Raw genomic sequence first — 24,739 nt, 5'->3', positions numbered from 1 at the left:
CTGTAATATTCACCAGATCTGTCAGTCAAGGAGGAGAGCCTGCCCTGTCACTAAACAGGGAGGATGGAAACTAAGGAAGAACGCATTGCTCTGAGCTGCTCAAGAGACAACTTGAGAACACCTCTTTAAGAGAGGCCTATTTGTACCACAAAATTCTACACTCTACACCACCAACTGGGCTAGGCTAAGTCATATATTACCAAATACTAATAAAACAGCTGGGCTGTCACGCTTGTGCACGTCTCCTTAAGATCGTAAGTTTGCCGTTTATTCAATACTGAAGTAACTACTTGTTGCGATTTTACAATAGGCCTCCTTACTTGAGTGGATTAACAAATGGTTTTGAATAGATGATTTTGACAGAATGGATTCAAAATGTGTTTTTTTCACAATATCCGCATTCTGTCAAAATCCTGACACTTTCGCTCTTAACAGATCGTCCTTTTTATTAGAAGCTTAAAAATTGACAATAATACGAAAGGTGGAACTTGATGGACTGGTTTCTTGTTTCAATGTCTATGCAACTATGAATTGTTATCACAACCAGAATTAGATCAAGATCTATGTCTGTTTGGAGAAGAGGAAGAACAATAACTTATTTATACAATGAACTTTACTATTCCCTGGCAAGTTACTTTAAAGGTACTGTCACACTTAGCGATGTACCAGCGATCCCGACCAGCGATATGACGCGGTCAGGATCGCTGGTGCATCGCTAAGTGGTCGCTAGTGAGCTGCCACACAGGCAGATCTCACCAGCGACATCGCTGGGGACGGGGGTCGCTACTTACCTGTCACACTAGGCGATCCTGACGTCCTCCCGCCCGGCTCCACGCTCGTCTCTCCACAGGAAGCGCCGCAGGAAGCTGACGACGAGAAACAGTCCAGGACGTTCTCGCGCGATCAGCGATAAGCAGCGGGGGAGCGGGTCGCTGGTAAGTATCAAACACAGCGATATCGCTAGCAATATCGCTATAACGTCACAAGTTATAGCGATATTGCTAGCGATATCACTTACTGTGACAGTACCTTAAATGTTCAAAAGGAAGGCAGGCACTGGAACGTTTCTAGAAATTTATATTTGGGAACAGAAAAGTGTTGCTAGCTGAGGATGTTTGGAAGGCGTTGATCAGGCCGATATCACACATTCCTGTTTTGAGATGCACGGACAGCCGCAGGTCTCCCTCACCTGAATGCGACAACCCCATAGACATATGAGGCTATTGCGTTAGGGTAATAATGGACTGTGGCTGATCCGAGGACTACAGTCCATGTATGGCCATCAAACACAGATGTGTGACATCAGCCTATCTAGTCCTCACTATTGTGACGCATAAACCATCTTGGTTCTCTGTCACTGGAGTAAACCTAATATAAACAAAAACTGAATGTCCCAATACCTGAAGGGTATAAAAACAAAATGTATTTTATATTTTTATCATCAAGCTACAGCCAGGACCTTAAAAATTTTGTGTGGGGTTCTTGTACATGAAAAAGTAAAAAAACTCTCAGATTTTTATCAGTGTGCTGAATTAGATTTTCAGTGTCCGGTCCAGTATTTTCACAAATGCATGGACTTGTAAGGGTAGGATCACCAGGACATAAATCGTTTAGCGTTTCATGCAGAAAAGAGGGATGATTGTTTTCTCACTTGTCCTCCGTGTGTAGACCATATGAAGTCTGTTTTTTTTCACAGCAGCAGCTATTAATCATTTACAAGACCATTTAGTGTTTCCTGTGTTACAGAATTGCAATGAATCTGTAAAAATTGGATGCTGCCCTGTGGCTCCGTATGGCATCTGATTTTTTACATGCACCCATAGTGAGTCTCCTCTCATTTACTGAAGTAACTAGTGCTTGCTGCGATTTTTCTCACACGCAGATTCGGTCAGAAAAAAATGCTCTTTTGCACCGCAAAATGAATAATATTGGTCCAAGTGCTGGAAGTATTTATCACGGACAGCACTTGGACCGAAAATACGGGTGTGTGAACGTATAAGGGCGATTATGATGTGTGACTCAAGGTACTGTCACACTTAGCGATGTACCAGCGATCCCGACCAGCGATATGACGCGGTCAGGATCGCTGGTACATCGCTAAGTGGTCGCTAGTGAGCTGCCACATAGGCAGATCTCACTAGCGACATCGCTGGGGACGGGGATCGCTACTTACCTGTCACACCAGGCGATCCTGCGTCCTCCCGCCCGGCTCCACGCGTCGCTCGTCCTCACAGCAGGAAGCGCCACAGGAAGCTGACGACGAGAAACAGTCCTGAACGTTCTCGCGCGATCAGCGATAAGCAGCGGGGGAGCCGGTCGCTGGTAAGTATCAGACACAGAGATATCGCTAGCAATATCGCTATAACGTCACTAGTTATAGCGATATTGCTAGCGATATCTCTTAGTGTGACATGCCCTTCAGATGAACTCCGGACACAGATACAGTGCCTACAAGTAGTATTCAACCCCCTGCAGATTTAGCAGGTTTGATAAGATGCAAATAAGTTAGAGCCTTCAAACTTCACACAAGAGCAGGATTTATTAACAGATGCATAAATCTTACAAACCAAAAAGTTAAGTTGCTCAGTTAAATTTTAATAAATTTTAAACATAAAAGTGTGGGTCAATTATTATTCAATCCCTAGGTTTAATATTTTGTGGAATAACCCTTGTTTGCAATTACAGCTAATAATCGTCTTTTATAAGACCTGATCAGGACGGCACAGGTCTCTGGAGTTATCTTGGCCCACTCCTCCATGCAGATCTTCTCCAAGTTATCTAGGTTCTTTGGGTGTCTCATGTGGACTTTAATCTTGAGCTCCTTCCACAAGTTTTCAATTGGGTTAAGGTCAGGAGACTGACTAGGCCACTCCAACACCTTGATTTTTTGCCTCTTGAACCAGGCCTTGGTTTTCTTGGCTGTGTGCTTTGGGTCGTTGTCTTGTTGGAAGATGAAATGACGACCCATCTTAAGATCCTTGATGGAGGAGCGGAGGTTCTTGGCCAAAATCTCCAGGTAAGCCGTGCTATCCATCTTCCCATGGATGCGGACCAGATGGCCAGGCCCCTATGATGCTGCCACCACCATGCTTGACTGTAGGGATGGTATTCTTGGGGTCGTATGCAGTGCCATCCAGTCTCCAAACGTCACGTGTGTGTTTGGCACCAAAGATCTCGATCTTGGTTTCATCAGACCAGAGAACCTTGAACCAGTCTGTCTCAGAGTCCTCCAAGTGATCATGAGCAAACTGTAGACGAGCCTTGACATGACGCTTTGAAAGTAAAGGTACCTTACGGGCTCGTCTGGAACGGAGACCATTGCGGTGGAGTACGTTACTTATGGTATTGACTGAAACCAATGTCCCCACTGCCATGAGATCTTCCCGGAGCTCCTCCCTTGTTGTCCTTGGGTTAGCCTTGACTCTTCGGACAAGCCTGGCCTCGGCACGGGAGGAAACTTTCAAAGGCTGTCCAGGCCGTGGAAGGCTAACAGTAGTTCCATAAGCCTTCCACTTCCGGATGATGCTCCCTACGGTGGAGACAGGTAGGCCCAACTCCTTGGAAAGGGTTTTGTACCCCTTGCCAGCCTTGTGACCCTCCACGATCTTGTCTCTGATGGCCTTGGAATGCTCCTTTGTCTTTCCCATGTTGACCATGTATGAGTGCTGTTCACAAGTTTGGGGAGGGTCTTAAATAGTCAGAAAAGGCTGGAAAAAGAGATAATTAATCCAAACATGTGAAGCTCATTGTTCTTTGTGCCTGAAATACTTCTTAATACTTTAGGGGAACCAAACAGAATTCTGGTGGTTTGAGGGGTTGAATAATAAATGACCCTCTGAATAAACTTTTCACAATTTAAAAAAAAAATTAAACAAAGAAATAACATTCTTTTTTGCTGCAGTGCATTTCACACTTCCAGGCTGATCTACAGTCCAAATGTCACAATGCCAAGTTAATTCCGAATGTGTAAACCTGCAGGGGGTTGAATACTACTTGTAGGCACTGTATGTGAACACTATATATGATAAAGGGCACATGTTCTATCTGTGAGCACACTAATAGATCACGTTAAAAACGGACATCTGAGTAAGGCCAAAGTCAAGGTAAGCTAAACTGGATTAAAGGGAACCTATTACCAGAAAAAAAACAAAACATTATTTACCTGTAGACATGGGGTGAATTTTCAGGTTAATAGCATTATTAACCTGCCTGGCACCCACACTTCCACACTTACCCGAAAGATGAAGGGAGAAAATTAACTTTTTTCCTCCCCCCGGCAGCATTTGGGTTTCAGTCATGGGGCATCGCAGGTTCAGTCACTGCTCGGTATATACTGCTCTGAGTATAGAGAGTGGAGGCTGTAACCACGACCCTGGTACTGACTGACAGCTGGCCACAATGCAGAGCCAGTGTCAGTCATGGGGCACGCAGGTTCAGTCACTGCTCGGTATATACTGCTCTAAGTATAGAGAGCGGCGGGTGTAACCACAACCCCAGTACTGACTGACAGCTGGCCCCATTGCAGAGCCAGAGTCAGTCATGACCGGGGACGCTGTTGCAGCTGCTGCTCTCTATACTTTGGGCATTGACTGAATCAGTGCCGATGCCGCCATGATGACTGAAACGCGAAAGCTGACTGGGAGTATAAAGTTCCTGTGGATTCTCTGGGCGCATGACTAGGCTGCTCAGCATTAATACCTTGTGAGAAATGTCCCCCAGAGACAATTAGCATATTGAGTGGGCTAAATAAAAATGTCCACATCTCTGATGTATGATGGATTTAAAAAATAACAAAACTAAAAGTAAACCTGGGAATACTTAGGGGAGTAGTGAGACTAAAGTAAAAGCAAAAATAGGCAATTTTTGTCAGGTCCTCTTCAATGAGTAAGACCTAGGAATAGTGTGGACACTACTTTTTCCTTTATTGTACATTATATACAAGATTGCATTTAACTATTGCATGGCTTAAGTTCTATGATGCTTTCTGCTAGTCTGAAGAGATGAAGTCATTAGATTCCACTACCGACCGTAGATTAACATGAAAAAAACTCAACCGTTACTATATGTCAATCATTATTTTTAGTGCTTTTCCATTGTGAAAACTGAAAACCCTTTCATAAAACTTTGTAAAAGCAAAGCTAGGAAGTAGGAACCTGTAACGATGTGCTTCCAGTGAAGTAATTAGACAATTCCCACAGACACCAGCAGCAGTTATTTCTTCCCCAGTGCATTGGTTCTCCCAAGTGTCCAGGACTTCTAGAAAATATAACTTGATAGACAGCAAATATCTAACATCTTTAGTTCTGTCACACCAGAAATTGGTAATTTTTATTTAAGGTTTGGCACTCCTTTAAAGTCAAGTAAATCTGTCAAGCCTCAGTTGTGTCTACTGCGTGACATGCTTGTATTGAAAACACTGCATACAGGCACCAACGCATAATGCAATCTGTCATGTCTTTAAACAGAAAGCATCTGCCACATGCCTTAGAAAAATAGCTCAGGGGTATCAGAATATAAAAAAAAACTAAAACAAAAGTAGAAAAAAATGTTTAATCTGCTTGTCTTATACAAGCACATAATATATGTGGACAGTTCTTTATTCTATTTTTCACAAAGAGCAGTGAGATCCGGCCTTGATGATGCCCAGTTTTAAGTTGCAATCTAGCGCAAAACTTGAAAGAAAGACTATTATCTTACCCCTTCTACTCAGAAGTCTGAGCAGCAGCTATAATGCCGGTTTCCAATGGCGGTTAATGTGGATTATCTGTGTGAATCCTTAGTCATAATCAGCTATTCAAAATTGACTTGCACAAAAGACCATGTACTTGGGAGTATGCCAGACTCAAAAACAAGACTTGGTAATGCTATTCTCCAAACAGCAGCTGTTTATACTTACCTGATGTGCGACAGGTGTCAGACAAAGGACTGGAATGGCCCTGCACCTGCTGCCAGCAAACCCTACACAGGTACACTCACAGAAGTGACCTTTGTTTGCCTGTCACCAGAGCAGATGTTCGATGGAGAGCAGATCACAGACACGCCTATGCCATATTCTGCTTGGCGTTTGTGCCTCACTTAGTAGACACGATTAGACAGCAAACTGATCCGAGGGAGGCGAGCAGACCACAGATACGCTGCCCGGTCAAGAAGCCCTGCATGTCTCCTTTCACATGTGTAAGCTCCACTGTCAGCTCATAGCTGCTGGCTAGGTTGGAGTGCTTCTTGAAAGGCTGGACTCTGAAGGATCTCTTAACATCCACTTGCACTGGAACACTGTAAACTCCGAAGACAGAACTCATGGAAATAATGTGCAAGTAATCGCAGTAAGACTGAACTCTACATGACACATCCTACTGCTGTCTGTCTCTTTTTTTCCCTCGGACAGCACACTGATCTTTAGATATATTAGTTTTAAAAACAAGTTCATGTCTCTGCTCTGTGAGACTCGTCCTATTCTCAACAGTTCTACCGATCAGATTCGGCCATTAAAGTCTAATAGGATCTGTTTAAGGCCAGAGAGACACTACTGTACAATACGGCACAATGTTACTCAATGGGTCAGCTCACATCTGTGATTATTTTGCTCTCGCATCAGATGGGATATGATGGTGTGACTCCAGCCTAAAACAGATCAAACTAGGTAGACATCCTGTGTATTTCAGATTTCTGTCCTTGCTTCAGTGAAAAAAATGAATGTAACTAGGATGAAACTTGGGGGAAAAAAATCGGACCATTTCTCTCTAAGGCCAGGTGTTCACAAGCTTAGTATTTGGTCAGTATTTTACCTCAGTATCTGTAAGCCAAAATCAGGAGAGGAACAATCAGAGGAAAAGTAGAATAGAAACCCGTCACCACTTCTGCAACTTTCACCCACTCCTGGTTTTGGCATACAAATACTGATGAAAAATACTGACCAAATACTGAACATGGCCTAATGATAACACTCATACACATGTGTGAATGTCTAAGGCCACATTCACATGTTCGATATGCTATCGTTGACCGGTAGTGAATATATTACATGGGAACATAGCCTTACACAATGAGGCATATTTATCAATTTGCCTAAGAAAGGGAAAACTTAAACTAGACAGGCTTAAAACGTGCCCCATTTATCACACTGGTTCATGCTGTTTGATAAATCTGCCATACAGTATTGAACAAGGTACAGATAGTCTCTAAAACACAGTCTAAATTTTCAAAAACTGTTTTTGGTGAATTTAACTTGATAATGATGCCCTGATTTTCATTCTGCTTGGAAATTTTTATAAGATATTAAACATTTTCCATTCATTTTAAATTAGGGATTTGGAAAACAACGATTGAATAAAAAATATTAGACCTAAAAAAAAAATATTACACAAACATAGGCTTGCAAGTACTGTCTGCAAAGCAAATATTCCTATATATAAAAAGAACTGTACATTTATCCTTTGAAGTATTTCTTTTGTTTACCCTCAAAAGTCTCCAAAATACTAGTAGTCTAGTACAAACTTCATTAATACCGCTAATCGTGATTTCTGTCTCATTCTAGATTCAGCATGCCCAGATATCAAAATATTCAAGACATGTTATATTGAAAAGCACAACCCTGAACTGGGTCCAATCTCATGATTGTCTTTACTTCGGTGATATAAATGTAATTATGGAACTGATCAATGAGAACCTGACAGCAGATAAATGCTGCCCAACCCACAGGCAGCATGTATCAGACCGTGGCTGTACGGTTTTACTCATATACGGTATGTTTAACTCTGAAATGCTGCAGTACTTCAGAGAAAAACAACAATCTAAAAGCCGCCACATGAGAGTAGTTGGACAGACTGGTCCCCGGCGGCTACTCTCTGCCCACTCACTTGGAGTGACAGGTACATGCAGCCAGTGATACATGAAATCTTACAGCTGGTATCTAATACATGACACCTGTAGAATGGGCATTCAAGTTAGATAATAATGGCTAGAAGGCAAAAAGTCAATTTATTCCCACCCAAAGCTGCCCACACACCTTCAATAACTGTCCGCTCAAAACATACATTAAAACAAGGTGCATCTCATGCACCACTCTATGTCCTATGCAGACTTGATACAGCCCCTCCACTGGGTAATAAACATTGCACACAGTCCAAAAATCAAAGGTACAATATATCTTCCTTCCACAAAAATATTTTTATTGACACCAGTGGACACACAGGAAAATTAGCAATATTTTGTCCACGCAGAGCCTTTGTCAAGCCACTAAAAAAAGTGCATAGCAATTTATGATGCCACTGTGATATACGGTAGTTATCAACTGTGCAACCAATATCTAACAGTGCTGCCACAAATAATAGGCCCAAAAGTTTCATCTACATTTTTTGTATTAAAAAAAAAAAAAAAAAGAAGAGTCTCACACTTTGCTCTGACAAGGGGCAGTACCCCGAAACACACTGTCTGCAAATTGAGATTCTGGTTTTGGCTTTTGTCCTAAGTCATGTGACAAGGCTTGTTAAAGGGTCGACATTGACTTTTAGGATTGCTACTTCCGATGGATGGCACTAGAATACTAGTTCTCTTTCTCTCTGAAGAGACAATTTGCAAAAAAAAAAAAAAAATACCGGATTACTTACCGGTAATACTCTTTTGTAGAGTCCACGACAGCACCCACTGAGAGAGGGGATCCGCCCCCAGGAACAGGAAACCTACAGAGAGATAAATGGGGCGGTCCCCCTCGCTCCCTCAGTTTGGATTACATAGAACCAAGAGGAACCACCATACATGTTTTAGTCAATTTGGTCGCCAAATAGTTGACACATATATATCTATTGTTTGCTATACAAACTAAAAAATCCCTTATCTTCTTTTTTTTTTTTTAATTCTTGTTTTCCACCACCAAGGAGAGCCACGTGTGAGTTTCTAAATTAAGGGAGGGAAGTGAACGGGTGCTGTCGTGGATGCTACAAAAGAGTATTACCGGTAAGTAATCCGTTTTTTTCTCTTCGCCACGACAGCACCCACTGAGAGACTTTCAGAGATAGTCACTTGGGAGGGTACACCGTGCTAAGGACCGCTATACCGAAGGCCAAGTCGTCAGAGGATGATAAATCTAGTCTATAGTCGTTATAAAACATAGATGGAGAAGACCAAGTTGCAGCCTTACATATTAGCTCAATTGGAACGCCTGCTTTCTCTGCCCAGGAGGATGATATGGCTCGAGTAGAATGCGCTTTCACTCCCTGTGGAAGGTCTTCTCCCTTTGCCGAATATGCCATCGTGATCGCATCTCTGATCCACCTGGACAGCGTGCTTCTCGTAACTCCAGACCCCTTCTTGTTACCCCGGAAGGAAATAAAAAGAGACCTACTCTGCCTCCAGGGACTGGTTCTATCTAAGTAGGTAAGGACTGCTCTTCTGACATCTAGCGTGTGAAATTTAACTTCTTCTGGCGTCACTGGGTTCTCATAGAAGGAGGGAAGGCAGACTTCTTGGGCTCTATGAAATCTAGTAGCACGCTTGGGAAGATAGGACGGGTCTGTTTTTAACACCAGTTTGTCATGACTTACTGACAGGAATGGGGGATCTACCGATAGTGCCTGGAGATCACCTACCCTTCTCGCCGAGACTAGGGCTACCAATAGAGCAGTTTTAAATGAAAGGTATTTTAATGATGCTAGGTGCATAGGTTCGAATGGGGCCTGAGTTAAGGCATCTAAAACCAAGTTAAGGTCCCACGTAGGCACCTGAGGGATGTGGACTGGAGTCGCCCTCTGACAAGCTGAAATAAATCGGGTCACCCATCTATTGCCTGCCACATTATGGTTATATAAGGCTCCTAGAGCCGATACATGAACCTTTAGGGTGTTAACCGAGAGTTTTAAGTCACGGCCCTTCTGCAGGAATTCTAGAATAGCTCTAATGGTTACCTCACTGGAAAGCTTTGCGGTGTGAAAGGTTAAAAATTTCTTCCATATTTTTACGTAAATTTTTGTGTTGGACTCCTTTCTACTCTCTAGTAGCGTATTAATAAGATTATTTGAGAACCCTCTTAATAGCCTCCTTTCAAATTCCATGTCGCTAGGTGCAAGGATTTGACTCGGGGATGGTGGCAGGGTCCCTGGGAGAGAAGGTCCCGATGTAGCGGGAGAATCCATGGGTCGGTTATCGACATCGCTCTCAACCATGAAAACCACGGCCTCTTGGGCCAAAAAGGGGCTATTAGGATTACCCTCACCCCTTCTTCCCTTATCTTCCTGACCACTGTCAGCAATATCATTGGAGGGAAGGCGTAGGCCTGTCGAAATGTCCAGGGTATCTGCAGTGCATCGAGGACGTCTGGACTGTCCTCCCTGTACAGTGAAGCAAACTTTTCTACGCGTCTGTTGGCTCTTGTCGCGAACAGATCTGTCTGGTTTGCCTCATCTGGCAGTTATCATTTCGAAGATGTGTCGGCTGAGAACACACTCTCCTTGGTGTAAAATTTGGCGACTGAGATAGTCCGCTCTGGAATTGTCTATTCCTCTGATGTGGGTGGCGGATAAGGAGTGGAGATGTAATTCGGCCATCTCCAGAATATCCTCCGCGATAGACATGAGTGGTCCTGATCGCGTACCTCCTTGCCAGTTTATGTATGCCACTGAGGTGATATTGTCTGTTTGGATTCTCGTGTGGGTACCTTTTAGCTGCGGAAGAAATTTAGATATAGCAAAATATATCGCTTTTAGCTCCTTCATATTAGATGAGCTCTCTGTTTCGAGGTCGGACCACTGACCCTGCACCATGTTTTCTCCTAGATGGGCTCCACATCCCGAGTGGCTAGCGTCCGTGGTAACCACTCTAGAGGGGATAAGCCACCATGGAACACCTCCTGTTAGATTGTTAGGGTTTAACCATCACCTTAAAGAGCTGATTACCTCCGGTGATAGGGACATTCTCCCATTCAACCACCCGTGCAGCCTCTCTGTTTCTCGTAAAATGGCCAACTGCAATTTTCTGGAATGGCATTGGGCCCATTGTACTGCCGGAATGCATATTATTAGGGACCCTAATAGGGACATGCCCTCTCGCAAGGTTATCGAGTTCTTATCACACGCCATCCGTACTTTGTTAATTAAGGTTCGTGTTTTTGTTTCTGGTAAAAAACATTTCTGACTTACAGAGTCTACTTGGAGGCACAGGAATGTATGACAGGTTACCGGATGCAGTCTGGACTTTCCCCAGTTGACCAGCCAGCCTAGTGTCTGCAGTGATGAGATTATGTTAGCTACTCTTCCTTCGCATTGGGACACCGAATCTCCCACTATAAGCAGGTCGTCCAAGTACGGGACTATTAAGGTGTCATTTAGCCTTAAGTACGACATCACCTCTAGCATCAGCTTGGTAAAAACGCGGGGTGCCATGGATAACCCGAACGGCATCGCCGTGAACTGGAAGTGTCGTATCTGGCCCTTTATCAAGACTGCCACACGAAGGAACTTTTGGTGCTCTCTGTATATGGGGAGATGGTAATAGTTATACTTTAGGTCCAATACTGCCATATAGCACCAAGGAAACAAGAGTTTTATCGCTGAACGAATCGATTCCATTTTAAAGGCCCGCAGCCTTAGAAACGAATTAAGCTTCTTTTAATTAATTATCGTTCTAAAGGAACCATCTGGCTTAGGTACTAAAAATAGGGGAGAATAGAATCCCGTTCCCCACTCTTCTCTTGGCACTTCTATCAGAAAATGCTTAGACAAGAGCCCCGTTATCTGTATTTCCAAGGCTTGCTGTTGCGTTGGGGACTTCAGGGAAGTCAATAGGAAGGAGTTCGGTGGGCACCAAACAAATTTTAGCCTTAGGCCCCATGACACGATATTAAATGCCCAAGAGTTCAATGTTATTCTCTCCCACTGATGACTGTATTTTAGTAGCCTGCCACCTACCGGTGTTTTATCGCTACCGGAACCTGTCCCCTGACCTAAAGGGACGCTTTCCAAATAAGTTGTATCTCTGTTTGGCATCTTTATTACCCCAACGTTCCTGAGATCTGAAATCCTTCTTTTTCACAAATGGAGGCTTCCTGAATGAAGGCTCTCCTGTTAAAGGGAATGTATGGGTTAGGGAATCCTTTCTTCCTCTCCCCCGCTTTTGTCAGGATGTCATCCAACTGTGTGCCAAACAGGTACTTACCCTGACATGGCATAATAGAGAGTTAGGTTTTAGTTTGTACGTCACCTCTCCACCTCTATAACCATAGGGCCTGTCGGGTCGTGTTGGTTAAACCCGCCGTTCTGGCAGATAGACGGAGGGAGTCAGCTGAGGCCTCGGATAGGAAGGCGGCTGCCCCCTTAATCAGGGGAATGGAGGAAAGGAGCTTATCTCTAGTTGCTCCACTCTTTATTTTATCCTCCAATTCGGCCAACCATTCTATCATGGACCTTGCCGTGCAAGTGGCTGCTATAGCCGGCTTAAAGGCTTCTATGCATGCTTCCCAAGACCGTTTGAGGAAAGTGTCTGCTCTGCGGTCTAGTGGATCAGACAATGTTCCTGCGTCCTCTACTGGTAGGGAAGACCGGCGGGAGGTGGATGCTACTGCCGCATCCACCTTGGGAGCTTTAGACCAAGACACCAGCTAGTCATCGTCAAAGGGGTATTTTCGTTTGGAAGCTAAGGGGATAAAAGCTCTTTACCCCTGTCTTTCCCATTCCTTTCTTACCAGTTCCTTAATAGCTGGTACTACGGGGAAGGCTTTGATTTTCTTTTGGGAGATGCCCGCGAACATAATTTCTTGCAGGGTTTTGGGTTCTTTAGCGTCACAAAACCCCATGGTATTCCGCATGGATCTGACCAAATTGTTCACGCTGTCTGTGGGAAAGCAAGCCTGCTCTTCCTCTTCCGAGGTTAGGCATTCCTGAGACCTATCCAAATCCAATTCCCCAGCCTCCGAAGGCGACCCCGATGTCGGTGACCTTACGCCTCTAACAGAGGTCTGTCCACCATGACTATTAGCACCGCCTAAGGCCTGTAGCTCTTCTCTGATAATCATACGAATAACCTATTTTCTACCGGAGGACTCCTCCTGCAGGGTTTGATCAATACATAACTGACATAACCGTTTAGGGTGACTATCTGGGAGGGGCTGGGAGCATAATGCACATTCCCTGTGTTTATTTTTCTCCGTTCTTTTGGCCTAAGGGTATATAAACAGAAAAAAGAACGGAACGCCATCAGCTAAGAGCTTGACCCAAAACACTTACCCGTGAATTTCATCAGCTCAATACCGATTGTGGGGCTCGAGGCTCAGGCTGAGGAGCGAGGTGCTTTCTTCCGCTTCTTCTCTGAAGCTTCGCTCTGTCTAGAGCGTCCGCTGGTCTCTCTTCTGGAGCTGCTGCTCCTTCTGGTGTTGCTATTTCTCCAAGTACCGCTTTGAGAGGATTCTCCTAGCTGTCCCTCGAGAAGCGAAACCGGGTCGTTTGCCGACGACATGGCTGCGCACCGGTGTGCCTCTGGCCGGTGCCTTTATGCAGCCTCCCGGTTTCACTTCCTTTCCTTGTTTTTTTTTCTTGAGACTTTTTTTTTTGTTCTTGCGCTACTGCGCATGCGCGGTCGCGCCCACGATCTCGCGCTGCCTCTTCCTACCCCGGAAGTGCCCCTACCACTTCCGGGTCGCCTGGCCTCCTTGCAATGGCGCCGGCCATCCACTCTCCTGGTCGCGCGCTCACCCGCAGTCCTCTCCCGACCGCTGCCCCTGCACCACCGGACCATCATACCCCGCTACATAGCTAGGTATTTCCAGATTCTACTTTAAGCGCCTGTGGCACACCCTGCGTCCTGCACAAGCTCAGGGGATCATTCTCCACCCTGGCTTTGCTATCCCCGGTTTTCCTTTTGGGGCGGGGGGAGGGGGGTCTTCTCCAGGTTCTCCGGACCCCCGAAGCTGTGCCGCGCTTCGTAATGCACAATCCCCTCCTTGGGATTTCCCTGTTGCTCCTCCAATGCACCGCCTGGTGAGCCAGGCACTCCTCGCCACGGCCTCACCCACATTACCAGCAGAGGGGGGATTCCTATTCCGGATCCGCCCGTCGCTGCTTCCAGCTCTGGGGGCCCCCGTTACTCATATAATGCCGCGGGCGGCTACCAGGCCAGGAATACTCTTCTCTGTGGGTTCCTTCCTAGGAACAGGAAACCAAACTGAGGGAGTGAGGGGGACCACCCCATTTATCTCTCTGTAGGTTTCCTGTTCCTGGGGGCGGATCCCATCTCTCAGTGGGTGCTGTCGTGGCGAAGAGAATTATAAACCTAAATATACCTTACATTACATTTAATATTACTTTAGATACTTTTGTACTTTTTGCCACCAGTTTTGGCTGCAAAGAAAGCCAAGCGATAGGTTGTCTAAGGCTATGTGCACACGTAGTGAAAGGTGCTGTGGATTTGTCCCTGCAGATTTGGGAAAATCCGCAGGTCAAAAGACCTGGGGTTTACCTGCGGATTAGCCTGCGGTTTAACCCTGCGGTTTCACACCTCTAATGTACAATGGAGAAGGTGTGAAACCGCTGCGGATTCCGCACAAAGGAGTGACATGCTGTGGATTTGAACCCTTGGAAAAATCCGCAGCATGTGCACAGCGTTTTTAAGTTTACCATTTAAAACAATGGTACTGTACAACGTAGCTAATTCTACTGCGGACCCGCAGAGCCTGAAACGCTGCGGATCCGCAGCAGAATCCGCAACGTGTGCACATGGCCTTAGACTAAGCAGTCTAAAGACACACTAAGTTTATATAACTGTATGGGCCGCTGTGAACAATTTGGCACATTTTAAAACTGTCTAATTTAAAGGGGCTGTCTGGCTTTGGGGTACACTATGTGACTACAGTTTTGTGAATCTTAATAGTGTGTGCATTCTGCTGTGCTGCAAATGTGTGGGCATGTGACTGCAAGTAAGCGATTTGCATACCTGTGGTCATGTGCCGACTAGACTTGCATAGCCTTGCTCAACATAAGTGAATTGAGCGTGGACGGACATGTCTACTCGGACTGTGGCCAGAGAATCCTCACAGCAAGAGGATATACGGTACTTAGGTCATCTGGGACTTTATGCAAACCAATTCATTTATGGAGGATTTAGCAACATATGGGCAACAAGAAGCTACTGTAAAAAGGTTATACAAAGATTTTTGTATTTTCATTTTTTACATACATTATGTCAGATACCAAAGATAAAAAAAATAAATGCTTATAGGAAAAAATCAAAACCATCCCAAAGCTGGAATATATACAGTTGAACTGTAACATTATTCAGCACCCATTAAATTGGCAAAGTTTCTGCTGTTTGTAATAATCCAATTAAATACTAACCATTTAAATATGTTAATACAACTAATATAACAAGTAATTTCTCCAAATTAAACAAAACTATTAATGCAGTCTGAGAATTATTCAACACCTTCATGAAAAACACATTTAATACTTAGTAGTGCACCCTTTAGCTGTTACAACCTGATTCATAACCAGTCACCAGCTTCTACCAGCATTCCTATGGAATATTAGCCCAGTTAGCCCAATATAAACCAATTAACCAATATTCTTAGGTTGCCAAGATTGGTTTAAAAAGTTAAGGGGAGAGAAAATTGACTGGTACAAAGGAAAAGTATGCAAAAAAATAGCACTGGCATTCAATGTTTCTACAGATGTATTTGAAAGCATAGCTTGCAAGTTCAAAGTTATAGGAACACTGGCTATAATACCAGAAAGATGAAACCAGCACCAGCTGCCCCAAGCTCCAAAACCTACAATATCTGGAAAAGACCGGCAGCAAGATGTAGAAGAAGCAGGTACCAAGGTTTTAGTTTGCACACTAAAGGCCCTGTTACACATAATGTCCCAGCGATCCCACCAACGATCCGACATGGGTGGGATCACTGGGACATCGTTAGACAGCCCCTCCAGTGATCAGGACCAGCGAGCAAGCTGGTTTCTAATGTAAACATCGGGTATCCAGGAGCCGCAGCTCCTGGATACCTGCTGTTTACCTTGGAAACCGGCGTACACGCTGGTTTCCAAGATAAACATCGGGTATCTAAGAAACGCGCGGCTCCTGGATACCCGCTGTTTACCTTGGAAACCAGCGTGTACGCCGGTTTCCAAGGTAAACAGTGGGTATCCAAGAGCCGTGGCTCCTGGATACCCGTTTATATTAGAAAACAACGTCGCTGATCGCTGGTCTCTCGCTGCCACACGCAGTGATGCGTGCTGGCCAGCGGGAGACCAGCGATCAAAAAATGGCCCAGGCCGATCGAGCACGATCAGCGATACCCGGCAGGGGGCAGGTCGCTGATCCCCGTCACACACAGCGATCTCGCTGGAGAGATCGCTGATGCGTCACTAAATCAGTGATATCGCTAGCGAGATCGCTGTGTGTGATGGGTCCTTAAGAACCTGCGTACAAGAAAAACTGACCGTGAGATTTTTGTCAGAGTTTTATCAATTTTTTCAATGATGCTAGAAAAAAAACAAAAAAACCTTTCTCCACCGTCTGTCAGTGAAAAATAAACAGCATATGGATTGGCATCCATGTTCTGGCCAATTTTTTCACAGACCCATATTCTTGCATTGCCAATCCTTGGATCAACATCAGACAAGTCTCCATGATTTTGCACATGTGAACACCCTTCACAGAATATCAAATATACGAGTGCCAATGTATGAAAAACATGGATAGCACTCAGTTGACAAAAACAAACGTCCAAATGAAGTCTAAGGTGCATACTAAACACTAAAAAATTCCATACTTGGACTCTAAGACATACATATGTACTGCCCCAAAAGTTGCAATATGCTCAAAACCATATAAAATTCATAAAAGTATTGTGATTCTAATCTGTGGCGCGATGAAGCAAAACTGGAACTTTTTGGGCCAATTGATCAGTGGTATAATTAAAGGAGGAAAAATTAAGCATATGCTAAAAAGAACACCCTGCCAAATGGGTGGCCTGGCTCAATGATGGTCTTAGGCTACTCTTAATCCTCAGCATCATGTCTTCTATAAAGAAGCTGAAGCTTGGCGTCATCGAGCCTCCCAACAGAACAACGATCCGAAGGATATATCAAAGCCCACCAAGTCTTTGGGTCCATTTACATTCAAACGACAGGGGTACTAACCGACTGGTCGGTTATTTATTAGACCGCAGTAAAATATGAGCACGGTGCTTAGTGTGCATAGGTTGACACTGTTCTTAGCAGTGTGAGTCCTGTTTACACAGAATGACGTACTGCCGAGAACGAAGATCTTTTTCGCTACACAAAAGATCATTTCACGCTATGAACAAGCGTTTTTCTCATTTATAGGGTGATCACTGGCTTGTTTACACTAAAATATTTTCGTGAAACAAAACAAGCATCGTTAAGAACACTTGTTTACAAAAAAATTTCTGTGTAAACTCAGCCTTGGTTTCGAGAAGTAGTCAGAAAAGATTCTGGAATCCTAGCCACATATGCCTGATGTGAACCCCATTGAAAATCCTTGATGGTATTTGAATGAAGTAGTTGCAACTTGCAAATCCAAGAATATTAGTGTAGTGAAAAATGACTTAAGATTCATCCAGGAATGAAGCCAGAAGTTGTAGTCTGACTATGCCTCAAGTTTGTATCAGTTCATACAGTGGGGAAAAGAAGTATGTAGTCAGCCACCAATTGTGCAAGTTCGACCACTTAAGATAAGAGAGGCCTGTAATTAACATCATAGGTAGACCACAACTATGAGAGTCAAAATGAGAAAGAAATCCAGAAAATCACCGTGTCTGATTTGGCAAGATTTATTTTTCACATTATGGGTGAAAAGAAGTATTTTAAAATAAGTAGTTTTTGACCAAACTTTGACCACAGGCGCGGACTGACAAGAGACTACTTCTCCCATTGGCAACACCTGCTGTTACTGTTATCAGTGACAGCAAACGCAGGCTGATGGGAGGAGTATCTCATCAGCCAGAGCCTGCTGACCTGTGGAAAGCTTCTTTTTACCACGGGTCACTTAATCTCTGCAATATACCGGCGGTAACGATTAGAAGGGCTACGCTTATGTTTCCCACGCTGTCACACAGCGTGGGAAACGCCGGCTTTTGCGCTGTGTATGTTCGGCGATTAAATTGGTGAACATTGCAAATTCAATGATTGTGAGCTGAATTGTAAATTGAAATATTCGTTCATCTCTACTTGCAATGTACCAGTAGAATCTTATTTTACAGGTTTTCTTTTCCTTAAAAATATTAGGAAAAATGTATTTAAGACACAAATGCTCTATTTTATCATTAGGATTACGCATTTTACCTCCAGAAGGACACATTCTCTGCAAGAGAACAGAATATACTCTGTGTAACAATATGTAGACTGTCCTTCAAAACAACCCAAAAAATGGCTGTATCTTAATTTCAGTACCACTATTATAAAGATGTGCACTGTGGGACAGATTAATATCCGGGTGCACTCCAGATTCATAAATATGAAGTTGTCCTAACATAATACCATGTTGGATTTGACATTGTTTTTGATACTTTTCTAGCTTTTGCACCCCTGAGCTTTGCTCACTTTTTCCAAGACATCTGACTGTGGACAAAAATGCCACATAAACTAGAATATAGTAGCAGATTACTGCTGTAGTAAATCGTTATGGAGAATAGAGCTAATCAGTCAGATTGGTTTAAAGACTCCAAATGTAATGCCATATCTCTCTCTGCACAGAGATAAGGATTATACCTGCTGCATTTCAGCTGATGCACAGTATTACCACAGATCACAAGTTCTCCGTCTGATCAAAATACTGAGAAATAATACTGCTGTCACCAATCTACTGCACACGGGCGATAAACCCCAGCCATCCCTCGAAGGATCAAGTCAAGTCATTCTAAAGCATCTTTCTCAATGAGACAGCATTATCTTGAGGCAAGTTCCTAAGCGGATGTATTAACTCCTTGGTGTGAGTCAAATAACCATAAAATGATCAAAAGTCTTACGAGGGGACGCAATAATATCAATAATTCATTAGGAGCGAATTTATCACCCTTATAATTAGCAGAAATGCTAACCTTTCCGTGCACAGTTTTAAAAACCTTCCATCATGGGATGTGACATATTTAAACACAATTTTTGAAAGGGTTGAAAATATCAGCAATATTACATAGGAAAGTCAAAAACTGGAAAAAAAATTATTTAGAATTTACGGGATTTATTTTTAATTTAATTGCTCAAACAAGTTTATCAATACAAAAATTGTATGAGGAATAACCTGTATGTCCCCTAAAAGAATAAAAGAAATATGGTGGGTTACAATAAGAAGACTAAATGTTCTGAAAGTCATACAGAATTTCAATGCGATGGTAAAGATACAAGGAGGGTTTAGTGCTGATGGTCTGATTATTTTCGGACATTTAGGGCCCAAATACCAGGATGTAAAACGGTCCTGTGCCAGATTCAAGGTGGAAGGGAATCGATTCAAGAGCCATATTGGGACTCCCTCTGCTTCAAATTTCACACGAATGGATAGCGGATATTTCTGTGACGATGACCAGAATATGGCCAGGGTGGACGATAAATATGCTTTATCCATGGAGAAAAAGATGATTACACTGATGTAATGTTTCTCAATTTTAACGATCAGATAAAAAAAAAAAAAAAAGGGGGACATGTTTGGCAAAATTATTAATTACGCTAAACTCCTGGGTGCACATAAATATTTAACATTTTTCAGTTGTTCGTAAAAACATTCTCTTTGTACAATATGCAGGTATCCTTTCTCGTTGAATGCTGCCATAGAATTGATTACTAACAAGTTACTAAGGACAGTCCTACTGAATAACTGGAGTTTCTACAGCGTCCGTAGGGTCCAGACGCAGACATACCTCGGTTTTTAACTGACATCTGAATGGCGCTGTGCTTATAGAAGAGAAGACATAAAAAAAAATTAAAAAAAGAAGTAGATAATCAGAGAGTAGCATGTTATAGGGGCTGAGAACCTGATCCCAGTGATGCGTCACTTATTAAGCTATGTGTTGCTGTTTCAATAAAATTTGTTTTACCCGCAGGAGACTGATTACTACTACAGGAATAGGAGTTTAGTGCCTACTAGTCTACTTCTTTGTGTAACTTTGCCACCAGCACTGAATGGCAGCTTTCTATCAATGTACAGTATACACAGAAAGCTGTATTCAGTAGTATGTGCGTGGCAATAAATGGCTCAGAATTCGGATCACTGCTAGACCTGCAGCGCAGGAAACAGCATCAAAATGACATAACAGTAAGTGATATCACTGTAATCAGACCCTCTGTCCCTAAAATCATATGCTGCCCTCAGATTACAGAGCAAAAATCTGCTGATATATTCCCTTTAATGACCATGTAGTTTGCAGTTAACTGCAATTTAAAGAAATAGCAAAAAACGATCGATGTGAGTATAAATCTGATTCACAGAAAGAAGGGACAATATATTGAATGACTCCATAAATGAGAGTACTGACGGCACCAAAAGACATTTGGGAAGATAAGCAGTCATTCGGCCAGCTTTTATTTAGAGGTTGGTTCATTTTAGACTAGGTGAGTGTTGGAATTCAGTTAAAGGGCATACACCATTACAATCATGATGCCCAAAGCAAGACGATTGCAGTCAGCTATATTTTACTCCAAAACACTGTGGCTTTACAAAGAAAACAGGTTAAAGGAAATCTGTCACCCCATTTTCGGCCTACAAGCTGCGGCCACCACCATCAGGGGCTTATCTACAGCATTCTGTAATGCTGTAGATAAGCCTCCAATGTAACCTGAAAGAGAAGAAAAACAAGTTAGATTATACTCACCGGGAGGCCGGGGGCGGGTGCGGTGGGTGTCACGGTCCGGTCCGGCACCTCCCATCTTCTAGAGATGACATCCTCCTTCTTACTTCTGCCGCGGCTCCTGCGCAGGCGTACTTTATCTGCCCTGTTGGGGGCAGAGTAAGGCTACTTTCACACATCAGGTTTTCGGCGTCAGGCGCAATCCGGCGTCGGCAAATGTTTCGTAAAACCGGATGTGACGGATCCGGTTTTCTGGACAGACAAAACCGGATCCGTCTCATCCGGTTCATCCGTTTTTCTATCCGTTTTTTTTCTATACGTTTTTCTATCCGGTTTTTAAAATTGACCCTTGTGGCCTTCCGAACGGGATTGGCTACTGGAAAACTATATATAGCATGTTCCTACAGCCCTTCTTTGACAGGTTGTAGAGGAGAAAGTGCAGGTTGGAGAGAAGAGCAAGTTACTGGCGAAGATGGATGTTGTCATTGGAAATATTTTGAAGAATTTGGCGGATTTTACAGCGGAGGCGAATCGTTTGAGGGTGATTGTTCTGGAGAAGGAGAGAGCGAGACAGCAGAGCATCAGGCATCGTAGACGACGTTTGTGGATCCACCCCATCACAGCCAAGAGAATGACGCGTGGGGTCTATTCTACACTATGCATGGACCTTCAACGAAACCAGGATAAATTTTTTGGATATGTTAGGATGAAAATGGAGAATTTTGATTACTTGGTGGAGCGCATTGCACACCTCATAAGAAAAGCGGACACCTATTGCCGCTTCTCTGTTTCACCCGCAGAGCGTCTGATGGTGACTTTAAGGTAAGCCACATTTATTGGATATGATCGCATCAGAGCACACTTTCACTGCAATCTTGTTGGTGGTAATTTGTATCTCCAAGTGTTATAGGTCAGTTTTGGTATGTAATGCTGTGATTTAAAACTAATTTATTGTTTTTTAATTCCCCACAGATTTCTTGCAACTGGAGAATCCCTTTCGTCACTGCATTTCCAGTACAGACTCGGGATTTCCACCATATCTGGAATTGTGAAGTACACATGCCGTGCACTGTGGGACTCCTTAGCTGAAGAGTTTTTACCAGAGCCCACAACAGAGAGGTGGATTGAAATTGCTGACAAGTTTCAATAGATACAGTGGGGAAAAAAAGTATTTAGTCAGTCAGCAATAGTGCAAGTTCCACCACTTAAAAAGATGAGAGGCGTCTGTAATTTACATCATAGGTAGACCTCAACTATGGGAGACAAACTGAGAAAAAAAAATCCAGAAAATCACATTGTCTGTTTTTTTTTCATTTTATTTGCATATTATGGTGGAAAATAAGTATTTGGTCAGAAACAAGCAATCAAGATTTCTGGCTCTCACATACCTGTAACTTCTTCTTTAAGAGTCTCCTCTTTCCTCCACTCATTACCTGTAGTAATGGCACCTGTTTAAACTTGTTATCAGTATAAAAAGACACCTGTGCACACCCTCAAACAGTCTGACTCCAAACTCCACTATGGTGAAGACCAAAGAGCTGTCAAAGGACACCAGAAACAAAATTGTAGCCCTGCAGCAGGCTGGGAAGACTGAATCTGCAATAGCCAACCAGCTTGGAGTGAAGAAATCAACTGTGGGAGCAATAATTAGAAAATGGAAGACATACAAGACCACTGATAATCTCCCTCAATCTGGTGCTCCATGCAAAATCCCACCCCATGGGGTCAGAATGATCACAAGAACGGTGAGCAAAAATCCCAGAACCACGCGGGGGGACCTAGTGAATGAACTTGGAGAGCTGGGACCAATGTAACAAGGCCTACCATAAGTAACACACTACGCCACCATGGACTCAGATCCTGCAGTGCCAGACGTGTCCCACTGCTTAAGCCTGTACATGTCCGGGCCCGTCTGAAGTTTGCTAGAGAGCATTTGGATGATCCAGAGGAGTTTTGGGAGAATGTCCTATGGTCTGATGAAACCAAACTGGAACTGTTTGGTAGAAACACAACTTGTTGTGTTTGGAGGAAAAAGAATACTGAGTTGCATCCATCAAACACCATACCTACTGTAAAGCATGGTGGTGGAAACATCATGCTTTGGGGCTGTTTCTCTGCAAAGGGGCCAGGACGACTGATCCGGGTACATGAAAGAATGAATGGGGCCATGTATCGTGAGATTTTGAGTGCAAACCTCCTTCCATCAGCAAGGGCATTGAAGATGAAACATGGCTGGGTCTTTCAAAATGACAATGATCCAAAGCACACCGCCAGGGCAACGAAGGAGTGGCTTCGTAAGAAGCATTTCAAGGTCCTGGAGTGGCCTAGCCAGTCTCCAGATCTCAACCCTATAGAAAACCTTTGGAGGGAGTTGAAAGTCCGTGTTGCCAAGCGAAAAGCCAAAAACATCACTGGTCTAGAGGAGATCTGCATGGAGGAATGGGCCAACATACCAACAACAGTGTGTGGCAACCTTGTGAAGACTTACAGAAAACGTTTGACCTCTGTCATTGCCAACAAAGGATATATCACAAAGTATTGAGATGAAATTTTGTTTCTGACCAAATACTTATTTTCCACCATAACATGCAAATAAAATGAAAAAAAAAAAACAGACAATGTGATTTTCTGGATTTTTTTTTCTCAGTTTGACTCCCATAGTTGAGGTCTACCTATGATGTAAATTACAGACGCCTCTCATCTTTTTAAGTGGTGGAACTTGCACTATTGCTGACTGACTAAATACTTTTTTTCCCCACTGTATGTCAGTTTCCAAACTGCTTGGGCGCTGTGGACGGGAAACATATCCGCATTGTAAAGCCAGCTGGATCGGGATCGGAATATTTCAATTACAAGAAATATTTTTCAATTGTCCTCATGGCCATCGCTGACGCGGAATACAAATTTATTGCGGTTGATATTGGGGCCTATGGCCGCTCCAATGACTATCAAGTTTTCAAACTGTCTGCCATGGGGCGTAAACTGTATGGAAACACCTTCCAGTTCCCACCACCTAGACCGCTGCCGCAAACACCTGGTCCACCTATGCCATTTGTCTGTGTAGGGGATGAAGCCTTCCAGCTGTCAGAACACCTTTTGAAACCGTACTCTAGCAGAGGATTGACAAGACCAAAACGCATTTTTAATTACCGCCTCACAAGAGCAAGAAGAATGGTTGAATGTACCTTTGGTATTCTGACAGCCAAATGGCGGGTCCTATTGACTGCGATCAACCTCAAGACAGAAACTGTGGACGAGGTGATCAAAGCGTGCGTGGTACTCCACAATTTTGTTATCTGCAAGGAACCCATTTCCATTGAGGACACCTCTGAAGAAACCACCTTGCAAGATTACCATGACATTACCACTAGAAGTTCTGTGACGGTTTCAGTAATGAGGGACAATTTTGCACTATACTTTATGTCACCTCAAGGCAGAGTACACTGGCAGGATGACAGAGTGTGAAAGATTTGTGCCCTAACCAAACTTGTGTACCTTCTGTACCAACAGTATATACCTTTGCCAACCAAAGTTGGCTATCTTGTCATGGTCTCTATTTTTAGCTTTAGGCCACAGGTGTGTACCTGGTTGTGTTTTATGCAAAGTATTTCACCTTTTAACAAAAGTTGTGTACATTGTTAGGAAATCACCAACAATAAACACAACTTTTTAGGTGAAATACTTTGCTTCAAACACAACCAGGAACACAACTGTGGCAAAAAGCTAAAATTTACCCACAGTTATATACCTAGTTTTGAATACCATTTCACCTTTTAAATACCCTGTATTTAACCTTTTTCGCCGCAGAAAGAAATGACAGACAACCAGTGTAAAATAATTTAACTTTTATTGAAAAATGTTTTTTTTAGTAAACTTTTTTAAAATTTTAATAAACTTGTTTAATAAAACTTTGAAACTATAAAACTGAAACCATAAAACTGGTCATTTTTATTTAAATACACA

General features: G+C 43.3%; 1 protein-coding gene across 4 annotated transcripts in view; it reads right to left on the bottom strand.

Annotated features, from left to right (window-relative positions):
- Window positions 1-24,739, bottom strand: part of CDKAL1 (CDKAL1 threonylcarbamoyladenosine tRNA methylthiotransferase) — a 1,068,031-nt gene that overhangs the window by 569,952 nt on the left and 473,340 nt on the right. The window lies entirely within an intron of this gene.

Source organism: Dendrobates tinctorius, unplaced genomic scaffold, assembly GCF_039654945.1.
Source record: "Dendrobates tinctorius isolate UK_male_01 unplaced genomic scaffold, ASM3965494v1 ptg000004l, whole genome shotgun sequence".
NCBI classification, from domain to species: domain Eukaryota; kingdom Metazoa; phylum Chordata; class Amphibia; order Anura; family Dendrobatidae; genus Dendrobates; species Dendrobates tinctorius.
This window is presented reverse-complemented; position numbering and strand designations above follow the sequence as displayed.